Raw genomic sequence first — 7094 nt, forward strand, 5'->3', positions numbered from 1 at the left:
ATGAACTATATAATACAAAACCTGTATCATGTATTGCAATGAAGCACGTTTTTGTTTTTTTCTTCTGTAACGTGCCATGCAAAGAAGAAGCACTGTGAATGCACAGGAGCTGTATGTGCAGTAAATCAAGCATTTCTATTAAATGGGATAGCCATTTCCAGAGGATTATCCTTGTCAGGTTGACAGTGCACTGTACTTATTGTTTCCTTTTACATAGGCGTGCAGGTGTTCCCTTGTAAAGCTCATACTTTTATACTTTAAAATGGGCATCTCATTTAGTCTTATAAATGCAAATTAATGTTGCCTTTAGTCACTTTAGCTCATGAATGCCTTGTTGCTGCTCAATACCTTAATTATTTATTGGAAAGTTAATGGGTTTTAATTAAATGGATGGGGGTGGGATGGATTATTCTTTAATTAAATGGATGGGGGTGGGAGGATGGCCTAATGGTTAAGGTGTTTGTCTTACACACACAAGGTGCAGGGTTTGAGTCTCACAAGGGATAACTGGCTAGGCTTAAAATTACTTGCAAGAGCAGTTAGCCTAGTACTAATCTATGAATCTATGAATCTATAAATTCATTGCAAAAAGTAAATTCAACAAAAGAAAAAAGAAGCTGCAGGTACTCCACAACAATCGAAGCCAACCAGTCACTGTTGTAATGAAACTGCTTTTATTACAGAAAAGTAAGCACTTTCACATCTACTAGGGATGCTTCATCAGACTTTAACAGACACATTTCATTCAAACTGTTTAAATACACAGCATGTGATACATTCAACCAATACAATCTCACATTCAATAAATCACATAATCAATTTCCATGGTATCATTCATCAGTACAAATCAATACACATTTATAAATATACATATAAAACACACATTTTTTAAGTAAAAATGTATACACATACATCCCATGTGAAGAAATACTAACATTTATCTTATACTTTATATATAAAAAGAAATATGTAAATATATATAAAACCATAATTAAAATTATTCAAAAACTTCCATATATATGTAACTATTGACTAAAAATGCACTTGTATCAATGAAATAAATACATACACACACATATTACTCATCAAAGACTCCTCCAAAAATCATTAGTGTGGCAAAGGGCGATCAATAAGGAAGGGTTTCAGACTGACCCTATCATTAAGAACATGTCCTGAGTCTGCTTCTAATCTAATAATCCATTTCCCTTCTTCTCTTTCAGTAAAACCAATGGCATTCCCTAATCTCATGGTGGTGTGTATGAGTTCCAAAACCATAAATTCAAAACTGTGTGTAGTACCATGCGTCAAAACATGTCTAGCTACAGCATTATTCTTGTTCTCCCTGTTAATGGCATATAAATGCTCCCTAATCCTTTCCCTGAGTAAGTAAATTACTAAACATCTCTATACAGCCTTATATCCTAGTAAAAATAAATTATGAGTTTATTTTGGTGTTTTACCTAAAGAAATAATATCCATAAATCATGTTCTATTTCACATTTTTTATAAAAGTTCAAAACATGCAGCACACCATATATCTACATAAGAAAAATAAATATTTTGTTTTTGAAATACTGTGCAGAATGCATTACTCCAAAAATTACTAAACATTGTTTCATTCATCTATGGATATCTTTAGCTATTTTCATCTCTTTTCAACCAAGTTATAAAATTGTGCAATATTTTACAATCAATAAACATATCATAGGATCATAGGGGGTTACTAGGCTATTGGCCCTAAGGTCTCTATAATCCTAGCCACATTATACCCTCATTCCCTTATGAGCCATATGTTCAATGGTCATTAAATCTTCACATAAACAAAATCTTTCAGACCAGATTTTTTTAAAGGTAAAGAAGCTTTAACAGATAGTTTTTTATGCTTCAACCACCAGACAAAGTTCTGCCTGAATGCGTACATGTTTTACGCAAACAAAAAATCTCAAATGCTGGCTTCTCAAACTCTTCTTTTAACGATCACCTTTTAAAATAATACTGATTTAAAACAAGCACAACTAAGATGTGGGTCTTATGAAATCATTCAAAATGTCAGCTTCCTCTGTCTGATCTTTTTGAATGAATTTGTCATGTATATATCTACATACGTTTTCCATATTTCCAAGAGCTTTCTATTGTAAACATCCATTCATAGTACAATGTATAATTTGTAACCTACAGCAATACTTAGAAAATTATAGTATAATATCTCAAAATAATGTGGATTATATCCAGTTCTCCTTCCTTGATTTCTTTGCATAATATGTCTTTTTAATAGGGTTTACCCATAAACCAGAAAAATATAGCCATACATTTAGTCTCCATAGCGATATAACTCCTGAAAGAAAATAGATATCTGTTTAATAATACTTGTGTTCTGGATTTGGAATAAGGTATCTGTATTGGATTATCTGCTGCTTTACGAACTCCTGTGAGGGGGCAATATAACTTCCTTATTTGTGCCTTAAAACTTCCCTGTTAGTAGGCTCTCTGATCATGTTTTTAGTAAGACTATAACTCTTCTGCATTTTTGTCTGTTAGTACTTTTATTCTGATCCAACTCAAACAGTTAAGAATGAGTTCAATTACTATTCCTTTTGCAGATTTACAACAGCTCGTACTCCCCCAGCTGTTCCATAATCTCCACATCCATCATTTATCCTTATTCTTTATTTTGATTTGTTATAAACAGATCGGCTTAGTTTTGCATTTATTAATATATTCAAATATTGAATATTTTTCATATGGGATTGACATACAATGCATATTAAGCGTCATACCTGCAACAGAATACTGCTGTCTGTGTGCGTGTGTGTGTGTGTGTGTGTGTGTGTGTGTGTGTGTGTGTGTGTGTGTCCACTAACTTCAGGTTGCTTTTGCTGCCCTCCAGCATCTCATTAGGCACTATAACCCTAGGTGCCACGTACCTGGACACCATGTTGTGTGTTAACCACTTTCAATGAATTTCATCTCTGCAATATCTACCTCTGGATCCTAGACATCAGTTTCTCTTTGTTGTTCTTTCACATCCAAACTGAGCAATGTAGTAAGAAGTTTGTATTGGTTGGCTATTTCCAATAAGTCTTTAATACTGTTGAGCTGACCTGCCCCTATATGTGTAATGCCTTCCTTGATTTGCTTTAATGTATTTCTTCTGCTTTAGAGAGGGAGGGGATGGTCAATCAAAATTCTTTACTTTTGATAGAATCTTCACATTCTGATATGTTTCCTGAATTAACAACTAAGTTTCAAAACCTATATACTGCTCCACTTCTTCTGTTAAAGTAAACATATGTACGTATGTGTAATTATATGGAAATATGTATAACTGATTCTATAAACAGGCCTGGAAACCATAGCTATAGTGTGAATCCCATTACTTTAAAGAATATGTAGTAAGGTACCAGATCTTTCCTTTTGAGAAACAAATTTGTAAATAGTTTGGCACTAACTTCACAAATGTCCCTCCCATTTTTAGATTGGATCCCTTTAATAACTGTTACTCCCACTTTTAGCTTTGATTTATTTAATCTGTCTTTGAACATAATATTTTCTACCTGAGAAAAATTCAAACATTTAAATATGAAGTGACTGAAACAGTGCCAGTGATGGACAAAATCAATTCTAAAGTGACAAATTAAGAATCGATTTTGTCCATCACTGGCACTGTTTCTTCTCCCAAGATATTTTTATTTTTTTTTAACTAAACTGTTATGAAAGCTCTGGGATTATTGTCCTAGCTCTGGCATAACTAATATTCTTATATTATTGTGCCTTGTCCTATTTTCCATACCATCAAGTCTTGTAAAAAGTTAGCTTTACATTTCTGCAAATCATACCTTTTTTCATAATTTTCCCTTATTGTGCTGTGATAAGGGATTGGATGATTAAGTTGAGCCACATGATTGGGGATTGTATTACTAATGTAAGTTTTGTCCATTGCAACACATTCAATGGCTAAAGTTTACATAGATATTTTTATGTTTTATGTCCTCTGAGACATTCTAACTCATTGTCATAATTTTATTTTCCTTTCTTTTCCCCAAGATGTTGTTCACTGATTTTTAAAGCAAAGTGAATAAAAATAATTCCAGTCCAAACTACAACACCCATTTCCAAGTCTGGGAGCTTTTGCCACTTATTTACAGTTGCTGTATCACAAATATTGATGTTCTGGAGACTTTCATTACTTGTAGGAGTTTGAGAACACTGGAAGCATACAGAAAATATGTCCATGCAAATCCAAAAATGCCATTTGTTTTCAGAATTAGTTTCTGCTTTAAGGTAATTTATCATTCCTTCCAAGATATACATGCAAATTTTAACTTTCCTGATTGTTTTATATGCTAGCAAAACAGGGTATAATATTATAATGGGTAAAAAGAGTTTCATGTATCCTATACCTTCAACTATTTTTGTAAGTGTGTAAGCATATACTTCTTATCCCTATGCATACCCAAAGACTCTGGTGATCTGAAATCAAACTGTCTATTATACCACCATTCTCTTATAGTAATTGGCTACTAGAAAAATTGTAATCAACCCTAGTGGAAAAAAACTTTCCTGCTATCGGTATAACCATTCTGGCCAGTAGAATATTAAGAATGCACCATATAATATTGTTCTACTTAAGTATGTATATATGTAATAGGTTCATAGGTTGGTACTAGGCTATCAGCCCTAGAGCCTATACAAGCCTAGCCATAAACATTCCCTGGCTATTTTTTCCCACACTATTTACTTCCCTGGACCCCTGTCTAGCAGGGTGACTGACGTGATTTCCGGGGTGAATTTCCTTTCTTCCATCCAATCGTCAAGGTTCCTTTTGAAGAGGGCCAAAGAGGCACTCTGCTTGACATGTATGGGCAATCTATTCCAGAGTCTGGGGAGTCTCTGGGTCAGGAACCTATCCCTCCAGCATGTTTTGTTTATTGTGATGACAAGGTTTAGATCCCTGGAGCATGTGGCTCTGAAGAAATGGGATTTCTTTAAGTGCAGCATGTCCAACAGCTCTGGGTTTGACATGGCCTTGTATGTTAAGCAGAGATCACCTCTGAGTAGACGATATGCGACAAAGTATAGCTGGAGTTTTTTAAGGCGGTCTGCGTTGGGCATCTGCTTTAGGCCTGTGATTCTTTTAGTGAGATATTTCTGTGGCCTTTCCAGTTGTCGCAGATGTCTTGAGAGGTACATACCAAATGGGGCGTTGTATTCTATCATGGGTCTAATGGGTCTATAACTTTCACATTTCTGCCTTTCCTCCCTTTCTCATCAAGTAATGCAAAATTGAAATTTCCACACCAAATACTAATACAATGTATATTCAACCATAAAGCTACACTTTCCCATTCCTGTTTTCTGTAATTGTGTATTGTGCATGCATGCATAGTTTCCATTGCCACCTATGTCTATTATATTCAGGATCTAAAACATGGCCCTACCAAAGTTAAGATAAATATAACAATTACAGAACATGCGTCTATGACAAAAGATCAAAATTCTCAGTCAACTAAAAGGCTTCCAAACCAGCTTGTTTTGCATGAGGTACTCTGCAAACATCCTATAATACATATGTCACAATATAACTGCCTTATCCCTTGGGCCAAACCTCACCTTCTAACAGGATATCTCCAACTATTTATATTGCATGTTAATATTTTTATTTCTTACAACATTTCCTATCCTTAAATCTCCTTTTCCTTTTTGGTTTTCCAATTTCTTTACAGATCTAGCATGAGTTTTTCCTTTTTCACTTTCACTATCCCTAATTTTTAAAATCTGAATCCACAATCTCAGTCATATGTACTGTAGTCCTCGTCTCACACCTTTCAGCATCCTCACTCAATATCAATTAAGTAGAATGATGCTAAGAAAACTGTCCTTTTCAAGGATGCAGCGCATGCATATCACATTTACTTATGTCATCTAGAGCAATCTAGAGCATTATTTTGGAACAGCCAACCCTAAAATATTTATTACTTCCTCATCCGGTACATTTATTTACACATTTAATATTGTTATGCCCACATTGCCCACATACTGTTAAAAATAAATCAGAACAGTTCTTTCAAAAATGACCTAATCTCTCTTCCACCCCAAAAAATCTGTTTGGCTGTACTGCATAGTGAATCTCACACCTGCTGTTATTAATATAAATAAGGTTATTGATATGCTGTTCATATTCTTTAATGATTCAACAATGCCTTTCCAGTCTCCGTCCCATATTCCCATGGTGTCCTTAATTTTCTATAGTCTGTAATCTATCAAGATGACTGCTTAATTATTTTCTTACTTTTAGTTGTAATACGAATGAATCCCTAAACCACATTTGCAGTTTCTGTTTCTTGTTCAGTAAATAAATACTCATATGGGCTGTCTCAGTAACAAATTTATGTTTTCTAACATGTGGTTTGTGTCACTGGTGATATTTTCAAAGAAAAAACATTTATTCCCAACTAACAGACTGAAAAGGTGAATCACTGAAGTTGTTATTTATTGATGTATCTTTTTATATAGCTTCAAAGCCTTCACACATTCCAAATACAGTGGGCTACATGTTCCGCAGGACTCAGTAGCATAACCATCTCCAATTTCACTAAACTTTACGGAAAATATAACACACTGATTGAGTTTCCCAGTTTGTATATTATCCCCATCTGAATGGGTTTCATTGACTCTGTTCTCAACAGACCATAGGGATGCATATATTTTCTGTTCAGATGGCCATACCGCAGCTCCACATTCAAATACCTCCAGGTAATACATTAGTTAATCTCCATACCCATGGCACCAAACAAAACCCATCACCAGGCCCAGAGAAAACACCATCCCAAATAGCCACTATGCTCAACTCACATTTTATAAATAGCATACCCAAATTAATAACAGACTCCTCTCCCTCTGCCCTCACCTTATCAAATTCCTTTCCTCCTCCTCATCTACCCCACAGAAGCAGTCATCACTCCTTCCCTACTACCCCACTCCTTCCCAACTCTGCTACTAGACCTGTCATGTCTCCTTCATTTGATACTGTACAGAGATCCATTGACTCAGGTTATATTACTTCTGTACTACTACTAGACCTATCTTGTCTCCTT

The 7094-nt window shown here is 34.8% G+C and overlaps 1 protein-coding gene across 1 annotated transcript in view; it reads right to left on the reverse strand.

Moving 5' to 3' along the window:
* Positions 1 to 7094, reverse strand: part of LOC122802342 (contactin-associated protein-like 5) — a 2566556-nt gene that overhangs the window by 1757219 nt on the left and 802243 nt on the right. The window lies entirely within an intron of this gene.

Source organism: Protopterus annectens, chromosome 5.part0, assembly GCF_019279795.1.
Source record: "Protopterus annectens isolate FY-2018-M chromosome 5.part0, PAN1.0, whole genome shotgun sequence".
In the NCBI taxonomy this organism is placed as follows: Eukaryota; Metazoa; Chordata; order Ceratodontiformes; family Protopteridae; genus Protopterus; species Protopterus annectens.